The following is a 16602-nucleotide window of genomic DNA, read 5'->3' as shown; positions in this document are numbered from 1 at the left end:
TTTTAGGGTGTAGATATGTTCTGTCTCTCATCCGGCTTGCATTCATTTTTGTCTATTAGCTAGGTGCATGGGCGACATCACAGGGACTCCTCCGTGCATGGCGTTCTTGGTTGGCTTCAATAATGAAGTCATTTTGTTTCCTCCAAACTGGACAAATTGGGGCGTTATTTTACTGCATATTTTTACAAGGATCAGCTGGCTAAATCTTGTCGTGCAAGGTTGAATGTACAGTTTAAACAGCTTGTTTGGTTATTATTTTAGATTGACTGTTTCTGGGCCAAATATCCAAGGCAGTGCCAGGAGTAGCTTCACTACCATCAGTTTTATATATATATATGTATATATATATATATATATATATATATATATATATATATATATATATATATATATATATATATATATATATAACCCTTCTCGCGGCGAGTGGAACAGATTCTGAAGTCTGGTGAACCATCCCAAAGATATAACTCCATAGATAAGGGCGTAATGAATTCTTCCATGTTGGTATACTGGTATCAAGGAAGACGAAATTGCTATCCCGCTTAATTCTATTACTGTAGCAACCATATAAGTGAAAGACCAAGCAAAAACTAGGATCAAATTCTCCAACACAACGCTGCCAGAAATACAGCGAGTAATTAGTTTTATTTTATGTTTCAACGATAGCGGCCGTCACAATGTATGTTTTTATTTAACCGTAGACAAACATGAAGACACTTGTTTGTAACTTAGTTCAGATAACTAGTATGGGTCGCTCTTTTCATCTGAAATGTACAGCTTTAATATCAACTGGAAGTACAAGTATCGTAACTCTTAAAAAAACCTTTAGAACGATTCAATAGTTGCATAAAAACCGAAATAAATATAGTGCTGTGTTACGTCTGAAGAAGATTTCTTTAGTTCCCTAGGATTGATTTATCGTAGGTCACAATGCACTGGATGAAGAGCAAGCTAATATTCTAGATGTATACGATTTCTATTACTGATATCCAACAAACGACAACTTTGTTCAACTCAATGTATCTAAAACTATCTTCTATATCTACAAAAGTAGAATGGGCGTGGGCACTTATCAAGATATGCAGTAATCGAACTTTTGATCTACAGACTTGAAATTTGGTTTGTAGTGTATTTAGATAGCTATATATATATAAAATTGGATCGTGTTTCCCCCCGGAAACCGGGCTGCTAAGGAGTCCAACTTCAAAAAAAGACACATGGGGGTCATTTGATTTTTATCTGTTTTTAGCTGTTTCATGACTGCGCATGCACAAATCGTTCACATGACAACTTCTTTATGGTAAAAATAAGTAAGTTTGGAAACATTGTTTAATGAACGTGTTAAGCAGGGCTATTGGTTATCGTACTTTACTTAGTGTCTCTAGGTTTTGTTTTCGATATCACTCAAGGATTTCCTTTTTTCTAATAAAAAGTGAACTGCTTAGAAAAAGCAATACTCGCTTGCACATGTTTCAGATTCTGTATCAATTATAATATAAATCCATGCGTATATTTTGATCGGGCAACGCCGGGAGACCTGCTAGTAAAAAATATAAATATGGTGTCAATAAGTACCCGGATGCACAACTCCTTAGTTAGAAAGTACCCGATTTATTATACCTGTAATTCACACTATCCCTTTTTATCTCAGTTTATTATGATTTTTTGGTGTGAATACACTTTTTCGTAACAGCAAGATGACTGGTCGTCGTTGATATTTATTAGGATTCGCCGATGAGAAATAATATGCGTATACTTCGCTGAAGATAATCGAGAATCGATTTCGACTGATTTATGCCCATGTTTTTAGTGAAATACATTTTTGGCGCTGCAACGTAAATGTTTTCTGTTTTCATCTCCCTGAAGTCTTTAAAACGTAGAAGTTTGGTGGATTTATAAACTAGAACACGTGTCCTTATTAACTAAAAACACGTAATACGACCGGAGAGGAAATATGAACGGGCGATATGGACGTGCTTAAAACGAAAGAAAATGACGACTCAGATTTTTAAAATTTATTTTTTTTATTTGTTTGTCCATTCGCGACATAACAGCTACATTACCCAGAAGCTACTTGAGGATAAAAATGAATGAATTTAAGGTGGTAGTGTAGTAGTCGTTACTCGTATAAATTTGGTAGAACGTTTTTTCCCTTGGATCCTAAGGCTCGCACATTGTATTCAACCGGGAAGCAAGCCAGCGTAACAGTGGCGGGCAGCTTTGTCCATGGAATCTGCGTTTAGATTAAGGCACACTTAGAGAGTGAGAGAAATCGTATATAATGATTGTAGCTAGTTGAGTGTTTTTGTGAAAGATTGGGAAAACATTGGAGATCAGTCGAGCAATTGTTATGAAAATTACGATAAAGAAGAGGCAGGCTCACAATGTCTCTTCTATGGAGAAGAGGTTGCAGGAATAAGCATAGCCTACTAGGTATTTTGCGACCGGGCAACACCTGGAGAAATGTTAGCTGGTCTATACATCAAAATAATCACTCTGTTTAATAAATGATACTGATCAGGACAAAACTACGTAATTCGGAGTAATGATATTTTGCTCGTCTGCTGTAGTGGGTTATCATATCCGTGATTTACGCTGGCGCGTCGAGTCGTTTAGAGACGAAGCCATGCAGCTACATGCATTACACGACAGATGCCGTTCCACTGATAGAGAAAGTTCCACTTAGAGCGAAAGTTCCACTTAGAGCGAAAGCCACTTAGACAAGATATATGGCTTTACTCGATTTTAACACTCTCTTATAGCAAAATATTTTTAAAAAATAATGTTTAATTGTTGTATTTGTTAACGTGTAATTTTGACTTCGAATTAAGGACATGTTTTCTTTCTAAATGTTTTTTTTTTATTTTGTAAATGGAAATGGTTCTTGACAGGGCATGGAACCACTTTACGTAAATAGCTAACAAGAACAAAACATGCTTATTGAAAATACAATAGATGCCCAGCGGGTTTGGTACTGGAAAGAACAAAACTGTAGCCAGGAAAACAGCCAGAAGAAGAAATCATTTGTCTGCTATTCTAGAAAAGAACTTGTTACTATACGAACCTGTATTATACAATTGAGAAGAAAGTCATTGCGGAATGTTTAGTTTTAATTTCGAATGATGTATTTTCGAATAGGTTTTCGTTATAAAAGCTTTAATTTATATATGATTTTAAAGAGTTTTTAAACAATCATATCCTCTTTTCAGAAAAATTAATGTAAGATGTAAGAATAGAAAATCCACACAATTTGCTTTTTTTATTATTCAAGCTAGGCCGAAAAGAAACATCCGTTCTTTAGTGTCATCTTCCGTTCTGCAAACGGGTCGAACAAGCTGGACCATAACAAACAGAAGAGAATAATGCAGACACTTTTCATACCATAAAAGGATTTAGGAGAAGATAAATACTAGCAATATCACGTCATTGAAAGAGAGGTTGAATCATGAACATACAATTACACATACGTTTCTACGCATTATCAATAGTCTATAAATAAAAAAGCGACTTCACCGGCATGAATATCACGAAACCATCTAATACTTTTAATATATGTAAAGAGATAAAGTTAAGGCTCAGCTGTGAAATATCTTGAGTTGAGCATATTGAGAAGTGATACACGAATTAACATTAGCATACAAGCGATGCTCTTTGTGTAAACAAATCGAGCGGAGGTATTTCAGACGATGTCAAAACATCGTTGAACTCACTACTCGCTCAGCAGCCGCCAATAGAGAAATGGTTAGGACCCTTGACTGTCGTACAGGCAGTCGGGTTTCAATCCCGGCTTGAGGTAGTTGCCTGTATAGCCGCACTGATGAGCTGCGAAACAGTACTGTATGTGGATGACTCTCTCTCTCTCTCTCTCTCTCTCTATATATATATATATATATATATATATATAGAGAGAGAGAGAGAGAGAGAGAGACCGAGAGAGGGGGAGAGCGCGCGCGAGAGAAAGACTGACGATATCTGAGTGGTGCGTTTTATCCACTGGGAGGTATACACCTCAGTCTTTGACAAACCATGGATTTTATTTAAAACAAAGAACAATGAATCTATTATATGAACTCCAAGAAAAATTTGAGGCGAAAGAAAAAGCAAGAAATTCTTGATGGACTTCTACTCAAGAACAGAGCAATCTGCACACACCTACAATTTATTCATGAACGATATGAACAGTCTGGCTTGATTTGGGATAAAATCTTAGTTAAATCCAAAAATTCAGTTCCCAAATTTACACCCTAGAAGTGGACATGGTTAGCTAAAATATTGAACGGAACAGAGTCACTGAGCATGAAACAAAATACGAATTCATATGGGAATATTTTATTTAAAAAAAATAGTTTTAACACAAATTGTGCTATCAGATAACAATAAAAAATAAAAAGTATACAATTTGTTAATACGTACTATCTAAAATTAAAAAAAAAATGAATGAAAAATTTTATTATGAAAATATAAACAAATACATTTTTTAATTATTTACAGAGATTAGTTTGGGAAATTGTTTTTTGTATAGAAAAATATTTGTAACACAAAAATAGTGTGAGAGAAAGAGAAGGGATGTTGGGAAGAATATAGACAGAGAGTAATATATATATATATATATATATATATATATATGTATATATATATATGTATATATATATATATATATATATATATATATATATATATATATATATATAAATAAGGGAGTAGTCACCAATGTGTATTTTTTAACATTATTTTATTATTCCGTGTCTTGGTTTTTCATTGAGAATTATGTTTGGACCATTGTAATAATGTTTTAAGTCATTGATATATATATATATATATATATATATATATATATAGAGAGAGAGAGAGAGAGAGAGAGAGAGAGAGACAGACAGACAGACAGACAGACAGATGAGAGGAATAAAATGTGTTGTAGATAACGTTGAAATCGTAAAATGTTTTTATCGGCATAAACTGAAATATAAAAGCATCAATCCTTAAAAAAAAAATCAATAAATTCCCCCACTATCTATCGTTGTCAAAAACTTAACATCGATTCGAGGAACAAAGCTTCTTTCTATAGAGCTGCACGTCTGTCAAAATTGATCTTCTGGGCTGCTTTCCAGCTGACTACAATATAATTACCTTCAAGTCCAACGTAAATAAGTTCCTGTTCAGCCTGTTACACGACAGAGCATGCACTTGATCTATGGGTTCACATCAGTTTTTAGTCGCGTGCAAGCGACTCTATAAATCATTCCGTCGGGCCGACGGTCGGTCGGTCTGTCGCTTAGTCTGTGGGTAACACTTTTGTGCTTGGCCTTTTTGGTTAAGATCAAAGGTCTGTTGTTAATAGATGCTGTTCTTAGCTTTTCTTAGCCTTTTGTTGGTCGGTTGGTCTTGTGTATTATCTGTTCCGACAGATACTGCTAGCAAAGACCATATGTGGGCACAACCCACATGTAAGACCTTGGTCAATGTAGGGGAAACCCTTCATACCAATTGTAACTATCCAGCTCCCCTACTCCCCGGGCAGTTGGTCCCCATTTCCCCTTCACTCGTCACATTAAAAATCGGCCTTGTGCCTAATTTTCTCGGTTTGGGGAGCAAATAAATACCCCTTTCTTGACCTTTGGTTAAGATCAAAGTGTAGTATCTGTTCTTACTACATGCTGTACCTATGTTTGTAACTTTGTGATATAAAGTGGGGGATCACTTGTCTGTATTAATTTATTGGAAAATAATCACTCATTTTACAACCAGTCAGTCTCAAAGCCATTCAAGTCATTCTCCAGATCATTCAAGTTGTTTTTTAAGGATTCCAGTAATTTTTTAAGCATTCAAATCATTCTTAAGGTCATTCAATTCATCCTTAAGTTCAGTAAAGTCATTCGAAGTTATGTACTTTTTATTTATTTTAGTCATTTCAGCCCATTTTTCGATCATTTTAGTTGATCTTTAAGAATTTCATGTCAATCCTACATTCATTCATTCATTCATTACACGAGAGCAAGCGACAAATGGCTATTGGCCTTGTTTTTTCTCCTCCTAGATGCATGCCATAACAATGACTAGGTGCATACCTCCCAATAGATAAAACGCACCACTCAGATATCATCAGTCTTTCTCTCTCTCTCGTTCTCTCTCCCTTTCTCTCTCTCTCTCTCTCTCCCTCCACACACACACACACACACACACACACACATATATATATATATATATATATATATATATATATATATATATATATATATATATATATATATTAAGCTGCTGAGACCAAAAGATGGCCAGATATTTTTCCTTAGGTTTAGTTTAGAATTGAAGTTACCGATGTTTATCTAATCTTTCCTAGCAAATAATAATAATAATAATAATAATAATAATAATAATAATAATAATAATAATAATAATAATATTCATCATCATCATCATCATAATAATAATAATTGCTGTTGTTGTTGTTGTTATTATTATTATTATTATTATTATTATTATTATTATTATTAACACCACCAACAACAGCAATAACTTTATCCTTAATTAATGATTAAATATCGCTCATGATCTACCGCGATTGATGATTGTCTAGCGGTTTAGTTCCTCACTAGCAGAGCCGCAGATCGCTTCGTTGTGGAGTTCAAATCCATCGGCCAGCGTCGATCCTCATTTCCTGCACTGGCGATTGCTGATCTGTAGGCATTAAAAAACTATAACGTATACATATTCTTTTTATTGAACTTTTTTCTGTTAAAAAAAAAAAAACTATTTCGACATTTGCTTTTTGTTCATATTTTCTGCGTACAAATGTTATTTTCTTCATTGGGTTTTTACACATTTGCCAAAACCCCACACGATGACGAATAGCGCGGACATCTGTCTCCATTCACAAGGCAGACTGAAACTAAATAAGTAACCGATCTTCTCCGACGCAACAGCAGCTCAAAACGTGGCAAAAAGGTGGTGACTATCGATCTTTTGTCCAACCTGCGCATATTGCCAATGTTCATTTAAAATAACAACAAGATATCGACTAACAGGAGGGGAGACTTCAACCTTCGCTTCGCCTGCGTTGCTGGCCTTGCAATCTGAGTTCGACACGTTCTCCTTTGTAGTTGCTGGCAGATGAGCGGCCGACTTGTTCGAATCATTTCTTAAGAACGAATATATGAATGCAGCCAACCGTGGCCAACGTAAATGTAAGGCCGTTTCAATGAAAGACATGTGACCTACTTACGTTAACAGAGCGCGGACGCTCGTATGCCAATTCATGCGAAATGCTTTCACCGGCAAAGCATTACAAAAGGAGCGAGTTGAAGTTCTTTCGTATTCTTTTTCTACTTTGCGACTGAGGCTACAACGTGTTCGTTTCCGGACAACGTTATATTACGTCACAGAAGAAAATACAACGTCTACGATACGGATGGCCCTTTTTTTTTGTTTGTTTCGCAAAATAATTGCACAGGGAAGAAAGTAGATGAAAAAGGGTTCTTTTTGAATGTTGAACAACAATTTACCAAATACATGCGTGCATGTTGAGCTGTTTATCAGATGCCTTAATTAGATTAGCATTACATGAATCAAATAATTATTACAAATAGTAAGGTTAATTTAAAAGGAATAAATGCTATGATCATGCTAATTTCGAACGTGCTCTCGAGCGTGCTCTAATTTTGCAATTAACGGATAATATTCAGTTAACGCCACTACCTTACTTGATTGCCAACAATTTTTTTTTCTTTTTAAATATTTTTCTCACACATTTTTTCACTTATGTATTTATTTATTTGTTTATTTATTTCAATATAATATACGTTTACATAATCGAATTAACAGTCTGGCAAATACATATCCTCAACCTCCTGATGACTGAGACATTGCTCCCTTTGACTTCCTAGTATTTTTGTAAGCTCAGAGAAAAACCTTAAATGTTCTCATTCTATTAAAGACAACTGAGGAAATGAAAGAAGCTAGGATGGGATAGATTGGCACACTCATATAAGAGGACTTGCATAAGGTCTTCCAGAAGTTCTTGATACGGTACAACAAGTGCATTGCATCCGGAGGAGAGTATGTCTTAAACTTATTGAAATCACCTGGTTTATATATATATATATATATATATATATATATATATATATATATATATTTATATATATATATATATATATATATATATATGTGTGTGTGTGTGTGTATACCAGGTGATTTCATTAAGTCAGGTTACTTTAAAACAAATAAATACTATGATCATGTAAATTTCGAACGTGCTCTCGAACGTGCTCTAATTTTTGAATTAACGGATAATATTCAGCTAACGCCACTATCTTACTTGATTGCCAAACATGTTTTTTTTCCTTTTAAAACATTTTTACTTGAGTTTTATCTGTTCGATATACATAAAAGTGTCCATATAACAAAAACGTCTTAAACTTATTGAAATCACCTGGTATATATATATATATATATATATATATATATATATATATATATATATATATATATATATATATATACACCAGGTGATTTCAATCAAAATTGGTCATCGGGAGGTTGAGGATATGTATTGGCCAGACTGTTAATTTGATCATGTAAACGCATATTATATTGAAATAAACAAATAAATACATACATATATATATATATATATATATATATATATATATATATATATATATATATATGTGTGTGTGTATATATATATATATATATATATATATATATATATATATATATGTATATATATACACACTCTCTCTCTCACACACACACACCCATATATATATACATATATATATATACATACACATATACGCACACACATACCCACACACACACACACACACACACACACACACATATATATATATATATATATATATATATATATATATATATATATTAAGTAATGTGATTTATAATTTAAAAGTTTTAAAATTTTTTAAATTTAACAATCAAAATTTAATTAAATTAAAAATCAGTTTCATAAGAAGGAACAACAACAAAGTCAATTATTTGTACGATCGTTTCGGAAATCCGTGCTTTTTATTTGTGGTATACATGAAGTCACGTAGAATAATTATACATAGTTTTTTTGGTAAGCACGGTCTCCTCATCAGCAAATTTAGGAGGATTTCTATTGAATTGAAAAGACACCAAAAATAAACCTAGCATTAAAAGTAAGGCAGATGAATCTGAAAAATTGAAGTAAAAGGTTTGGATATAAAATTTATAAGAAAATTAATAAGAAAATTTGTATAGGTTAGAGATAGAAATGAGTAGAAAAAATATATATTTTTTTGAATTTACATAATAAATTTGATTTAAAAATATATAGATATATAATTACCTTTTGGTTTTTCTTTTTTTGAAATCAGGAACTGTATTTAAAGTAGTCATTTAGATGTTTGCTATAGCTTTTTATTTTATTGAATGATGAATTTTAAAAGGGCGACGCTCGTGCAGTAAATTGTTTCCGTTAGCGTATTTTGATTTAGAGACGCTACAGTTAATATCTATAGAGAGAGAGTTTTTTTTTTTTTTTGCAAGTTTTTAAGGGGAGATAATTGTCATGGCTTTATTTATTATTTGATTTACGAGTCTAAGGGCGGTAATTGGTTTAACTTAATTTATTTTAAAAAAAAAAAAAAAAATCTATTTTTACTAATGAGTAATTTTTAATAATTTAAGGTGGTTTATATTTATTAAATTTAAACCAACGTTTATGATTACACGATAGAAGCTCGTGTCTTGAATTTACTAGTTTGGTTGTGCTTTTTATATCTTCATATTTTAAAATTTTTAGGGTTTCTTTTGTACATAATGTACAAAATTTATCTCCTGGTTTATATGATTTGCAAGTCTCAATTATTTGCCATTTTAAGTTGAAAGAAATATTGCTATTTTTTAGTTGCCAAATATAGTTGGATAGAGTAGTTTGGTTTGATAGAGAGTTATTTTTAAAAGAATGTTTGTGCGTTGAAATTCTATGTTTTATTGGGCCAGATGTGGAACCAATATATATTACATCTTGATTATTATGATTATTTTCCGTTAGGTCTATTGTTGGATTATAATGTGGTGGGTTGGTTAATAATTGATCGGTAGATTGATTTAAGTTGGTGTTATTATTTAATCTGGTAGTTGAGTTATGGCTGTTGATAGGTTCTTGTATATTTGGAGTTTTTGATACTGTGCAGCTATAGATAACATTTTTAATTTTACATGAGCCTTGTAGGGGACATTTATTTTTTCTTCTACAGTTACAGTCCGATGTATTTTGTATAGTTGCATTTTGTAGTTTATTAATTTTATTATTATTAGAGCTAATTATTTTCTGATGAAGGTTAGGCATAGTAGAGTAAGAGACTTTAATTGTGTTCTTATTGAAAATCTTATTATATCTATGGGGGGCTTTAAAGTTCTTATCTAATATTTTAAAAAATTCTCTAGCTATGTTTGTTTCTAGGTTTTTGGAATACGGGGGGTTGAACCATAGGATCTCCTTGTGTCTATTCTTACGTTTGCGGGTTTTAGTTTGTTGTTTATTTATATTATTATCTAATATTTGTAGTTTGGTTTTATCTTTTTTTGTCTCCTGGTTATTTTTCTTAACTCGTATACGGGAAGACATTGCCATATTATATGTTATTACGCTCTTAATAGGTTTATTTTTAATGCAGTTTATGTTTCTATCATTTTCATTTATGAATTTAATTTGTGAATCATATCCAGAGTTTTTAAGGGCTTCATTATAGTATTTTTCATTTTTGGTAAATATTGATTTAGTAGAAGACAGTCTAGAAATTCTTAGAGCGATATTGGGAACTATTGATTTTAATATTGATTTAGGGTGGTTTGATTGATTGTGGACATATAGAAATGATTGGTTAGGTTTATGGTATGGTTCCAAGGTAGAATTTTCAAGATTTAAGGTTATGTCTAAGAAATTAACAATTTTTTTATTAGGGTCGATTTTTATACTAAGTCCATAATTTTTAAATAATTTATGTAGAGCTTTAATTGCATTTTCATAATTTTTATTAGTAGAATTCGTTATGAAAAGTGCATCATCTCTATATAGCCCTCCTTCAAGTTTGAATTGTTTATGGAGTATGCAATGTATTTCATTTAAAAGGAAAAGGCCAACTAGATCAGTGACCTGAGTCGAGTCCGTCGATCCCATTAAAATGTTGAAGTGGTTAGGGGTATTTTTCCTGGTCCAATATTTATTATCAAATGTTATTAAAGACTGTCTAGCTATAAGTATTAGTTTAGTTTCGTCTTGAGTTATATTAGTTAATTTTCGTGCCATTAATAGAGATTTATTAAGTAGGATAGGTGATATAGATTGGTAATATGATTCAATGTCAAAAGAAAGAAATTTAATATTATTTTTATTTTGAATATTAGAAAACCAGTCGATTACTTGGTTTGAAGATTGCCATAGTGGGTATTTTATTATGGATTTAATTTTGGGGATAATTCTATCTAATATGTTTTTACTAACCAGTCCTATATCTGATTTCGAGGGGCAAATGAGTCTAATAGTAGGGTTGATATTGAAGCTGTGTTTGTGGTCTTTTAAAGTAAATCTCGGGGTACCTGGTACCGTTATTTCTGTGTATTTATCTATTTTAAGTTTAGTTAAAATGTTTTTTGCATCATTATTTATTTTATTTAGTGCTGATTTATTAGTAGTTTTATAATTTTTATTAAGTTCTTTATATATTAGATTTTTATATTGTATATAATCCATTGTGTAGAAATTTCCAGTTTTATCTGCCGGTACTATGAGTTTATTTTGGTGGCTTGTAGAAATAGATTTTGAAACTTTATTTATTTTTTTAAGTGTTGGAGTGATATATTTTTTATTTTTCTTAAATTTAATATTTTTAATCAGGTTGATTAAGTCATTTTCAAAATTTTCAGTGTCTATGTTTCTCTTAGGGTTTTTGTATGTTTTTAGTCTGTAGTATTTCGCTGCTTTTCTTTCTTCATTGTCTTGTCTGAGGATGGTTTCTTTTATTTCTCCAGGTTGGTGGTGTATTGGTTCTGTGGTTTCACTTTGGTAATTATCAAAATGGTAGGCTTTCCATCTCAAGTTCCTTATAAATGTATTTATACTTGTAATTAAGCTGGTTATAAAGGTGTCTTTAGGGGGTATGGGGATGCATTTAGTTGATAATTGTATGTCCTTCTTATGAAACATATCTACAATTACGTATATAAACTCAACCTGTTATAGGGAGCTAATAATTTAAAGGAGATTAGAATAATAGTCTAAAGAGCTAAGTGTATTTTAATGTAATAGTGAAATTACTAGTTTAATTAAAATACAGGAAATGCTCGTTGTAATTTAGATATATAATAAGCTCGATAGTTAAATGTCCTAGAGCTAATTCAATATTAAGTAATGTGATTTATAATTTAAAAGTTTTAAAATTTTTTAAATTTAACAATCAAAATTTAATTAAATTAAAAATCAGTTTCATAAGAAGGAACAACAACAAAGTCAATTATTTGTACGATCGTTTCGGAAATCCGTGCTTTTTATTTGTGGTATACATGAAGTCACGTAGAATAATTATACATAGTTTTTTTGGTAAGCACGGTCTCCTCATCAGCAAATTTAGGAGGATTTCTATTGAATTGAAAAGACACCAAAAATAAACCTAGATTAAAGGTAAGGCAGATGAATCTGAAAAATTGAAGTAAAAGGTTTGGATTTAAAATTTATAAGAAAATTAATAAGAAAATTTGTATAGGTTAGAGATAGAAATGAGTAGAAAAATATATATTTTTTTGAATTTACATAATAAATTTGATTTAAAAATATATAGATATATAATTACCTTTTGGTTTTTCTTTTTTTGAAATCAGGAACTGTATTTAAAGTAGTCATTTAGATGTTTGCTATAGCTTTTTATTTTATTGAATGATGAATTTTAAAAGGGCGACGCTCGTGCAGTAAATTGTTTCCGTTAGCGTATTTTGATTTAGAGACGCTACAGTTAATATCTATAGAGAGAGAGTTTTTTTTTTTTTTTTTGCAAGTTTTTAAGGGGAGATAATTGTCATGGCTTTATTTATTATTTGATTTACGAGTCTAAGGGCGGTAATTGGTTTAACTTAATTTATTAAAAAAAAAAAAAAAAAAAAATCTATTTTTACTAATGAGTAATTTTTAATAATTTAAGGTGGTTTATATTTATTAAATTTAAACCAACGTTTATGATTACACGATAGAAGCTCGTGTCTTGAATTTACTAGTTTGGTTGTGCTTTTTATATCTTCATATTTTAAAATTTTTAGGGTTTCTTTTGTACATAATGTACAAAATTTATCTCCTGGTTTATATGATTTGCAAGTCTCAATTATTTGAATTACTTGAAAATTCTACCTTGGAACCATACCATAAACCTAACCAATCACTTCTATATGTCCACAATCAATCAAACCACCCTAAATCAATATTAAAATCAATAGTTCCCAATATCGCTCTAAGAATTTCTAGACTGTCTTCTACTAAATCAATATTTACCAAAAATGAAAAATACTATAATAAAGCCCTTAAAAACTCTGGATATGATTCACAAATTAAATTCATAAATGAAAATGATAGAAACATAAACTGCATTAAAAATAAACCTATTAAGAGCGTAATAACATATAATATGGCAATGTCTTCCCGTATACGAGTTAAGAAAAATAACCAGGAGACAAAAAAAGATAAAACCAAACTACAAATATTAGATAATAATATAAATAAACAACAAACTAAAACCCGCAAACGTAAGAATAGACACAAGGAGATCCTATGGTTCAACCCCCCGTATTCCAAAAACCTAGAAACAAACATAGCTAGAGAATTTTTTAAAATATTAGATAAGAACTTTAAAGCCCCCCATAGATATAATAAGATTTTCAATAAGAACACAATTAAAGTCTCTTACTCTACTATGCCTAACCTTCATCAGAAAATAATTAGCTCTAATAATAATAAAATTAATAAACTACAAAATGCAACTATACAAAATACATCGGACTGTAACTGTAGAAGAAAAAATAAATGTCCCCTACAAGGCTCATGTAAAATTAAAAATGTTATCTATAGCTGCACAGTATCAAAAACTCCAAATATACAAGAACCTATCAACAGCCATAACTCAACTACCAGATTAAATAATAACACCAACTTAAATCAATCTACCGATCAATTATTAACCAACCCACCACATTATAATCCAACAATAGACCTAACGGAAAATAATCATAATAATCAAGAGGTAATATATATTGGTTCCACATTTGGCCCAATAAAACATAGAATTTCAACGCACAAACATTCTTTTAAAAATAACTCTCTATCAAACCAAACTACTCTATCCAACTATATTTCGCAACTAAAAAATAGCAATATTTCTTTCAACTTAAAATGGCAAATAATTGAGACTTGCAAATCATATAAACCAGGAGATAAATTTTGTACATTATGTACAAAAGAAACCCTAAAAATTTTAAAATATGAAGATATAAAAAGCACAACCAAACTAGTAAATTCAAGACACGAGCTTCTATCGTGTAATCATAAACGTTGGTTTACATTTAATAAATATAAACCACCTTAAATTATTAAAAATTACTCATTAGTAAAAATAGATTTTTTTTTTTTTTTTTTTTAAATAAATTAAGTTAAACCAATTACCGCCCTTAGACTCGTAAATCAAATAATAAATAAAGCCATGACAATTATCTCCCCTTAAAAACTTGCAAAAAAAAAAAAAAACTCTCTCTCTATAGATATTAACTGTAGCGTCTCTAAATCAAAATACGCTAACGGAAACAATTTACTGCACGAGCGTCGCCCTTTTAAAATTCATCATTCAATAAAATAAAAAGCTATAGCAAACATCTAAATGACTACTTTAAATACAGTTCCTGATTTCAAAAAAAGAAAAACCAAAAGGTAATTATATATCTATATATTTTTAAATCAAATTTATTATGTAAATTCAAAAAAATATATATTTTTTCTACTCATTTCTATCTCTAACCTATACAAATTTTCTTATTAATTTTCTTATAAATTTTATATCCAAACCTTTTACTTCAATTTTTCAGATTCATCTGCCTTACTTTTAATGCTAGGTTTATTTTTGGTGTCTTTTCAATTCAATAGAAATCCTCCTAAATTTGCTGATGAGGAGACCGTGCTTACCAAAAAAACTATGTATAATTATTCTACGTGACTTCATGTATACCACAAATAAAAAGCACGGATTTCCGAAACGATCGTACAAATAATTGACTTTGTTGTTGTTCCTTCTTATGAAACTGATTTTTAATTTAATTAAATTTTGATTGTTAAATTTAAAAAATTTTAAAACTTTTAAATTATAAATCACATTACTTAATATTGAATTAGCTCTAGGACATTTAACTATCGAGCTTATTATATATCTAAATTACAACGAGCATTTCCTGTATTTTAATTAAACTAGTAATTTCACTATTACATTAAAATACACTTAGCTCTTTAGACTATTATTCTAATCTCCTTTAAATTATATATATATATATATATATATATAAGCGATTGAACGATTCCAATAATTTTCTCTATACCGATACAATAAGGTATTCTGATTCCGCTTCTGATACAATTACCGATTCCGATTCTTTATTTATCTCTAAATATGTAACTATAGTATTGCTATGTTTTCTAGTTACCGGTATAAAAACAATTGTTACATGTACAAATATTTTCTCAAGCGTAAAAGGGCACCGTAGGGAGATGATTAAGTTATTATTACTAACAGCTGTGTTTGTAAACAAAACATCACATAAAAAGACAATTAAAAGAATCGTTTGTGGAATTGGAACACCGGTATTTTCTTTTTTTTTTAATTTCGATTCTGATACCGTTAAAAGTTCCGATTTTGCTGATTCCCGATCCCTATTTCGATTAATCGTTCTAACACTGATATTTTTACAGGTAGAATTCCTACAGGAAATAGTGATGGAAGTTCTCTCTTTATAATGTAAGTGTACTTAGACGTGTTTAGGCATGCTTCCATATGTGCGAAAGATACCTTCGTGATTTGAAACGTGATTAGCTTCTCTTTCTCCCCAGCTACAGTTTATTTTAGATCGAATCATTTGCTTGAAGGCCGGATTAAATGATTAATTTGATGACCAGTCGATAAGAAGTAGATAGCTTAATCAATATCAATGCTGGTTAAAGCTACAGATCGTAGAATCATAAAACTCTCTCTCTCACACACACACACACACACACACATCTATCCAATATCATACACAATCAAAGCAATATTAAGATGCCCGTGTTTTTTTTGTTTTTTTTTTTTACACGGTGGTCACCACTTATCAAGGCCCGGAAGCCACTCAGGGATAAGGGTTATTGCAAGTACATTACGTTAGTGTGGAGATTTGATGAAGTGTTTACTTAAGAGGGCGGTTCATTAGGAATTTGTTAACGTTGGACTTGAAGACATCCAAGTTGTAGTCAGGTGGGAAGCAGGCAGACGGAACAGAGTTCCACAGGCGTGCAGTTCTAAGAAAGAAGCTTTGTTCATGGAATGTACGTTTTGATTT

The 16602-nt window shown here is 31.0% G+C and overlaps 1 protein-coding gene and 1 pseudogene across 1 annotated transcript in view; one reads left to right on the top strand and one right to left on the bottom strand.

The window, feature by feature from the left end:
* LOC145259584 (protein amalgam-like) overlaps nt 1-16602 on the bottom strand; it is a 987333-nt gene that overhangs the window by 853922 nt on the left and 116809 nt on the right. The gene's annotated exons all lie outside the window — the stretch shown is intronic.
* On the top strand, nt 5602-5738 carry LOC145260102 (U2 spliceosomal RNA; annotated as a pseudogene).

The sequence above is a fragment of the Euprymna scolopes genome, chromosome 35 (assembly GCF_053919585.1).
Source record: "Euprymna scolopes isolate OS-2025 chromosome 35, ASM5391958v1, whole genome shotgun sequence".
Lineage (NCBI taxonomy): Eukaryota > Metazoa > Mollusca > Cephalopoda > Sepiida > Sepiolidae > Euprymna > Euprymna scolopes.
Note: the sequence above shows the minus strand (reverse complement) of the source record. Positions and strands in the feature narration are given on the sequence as shown.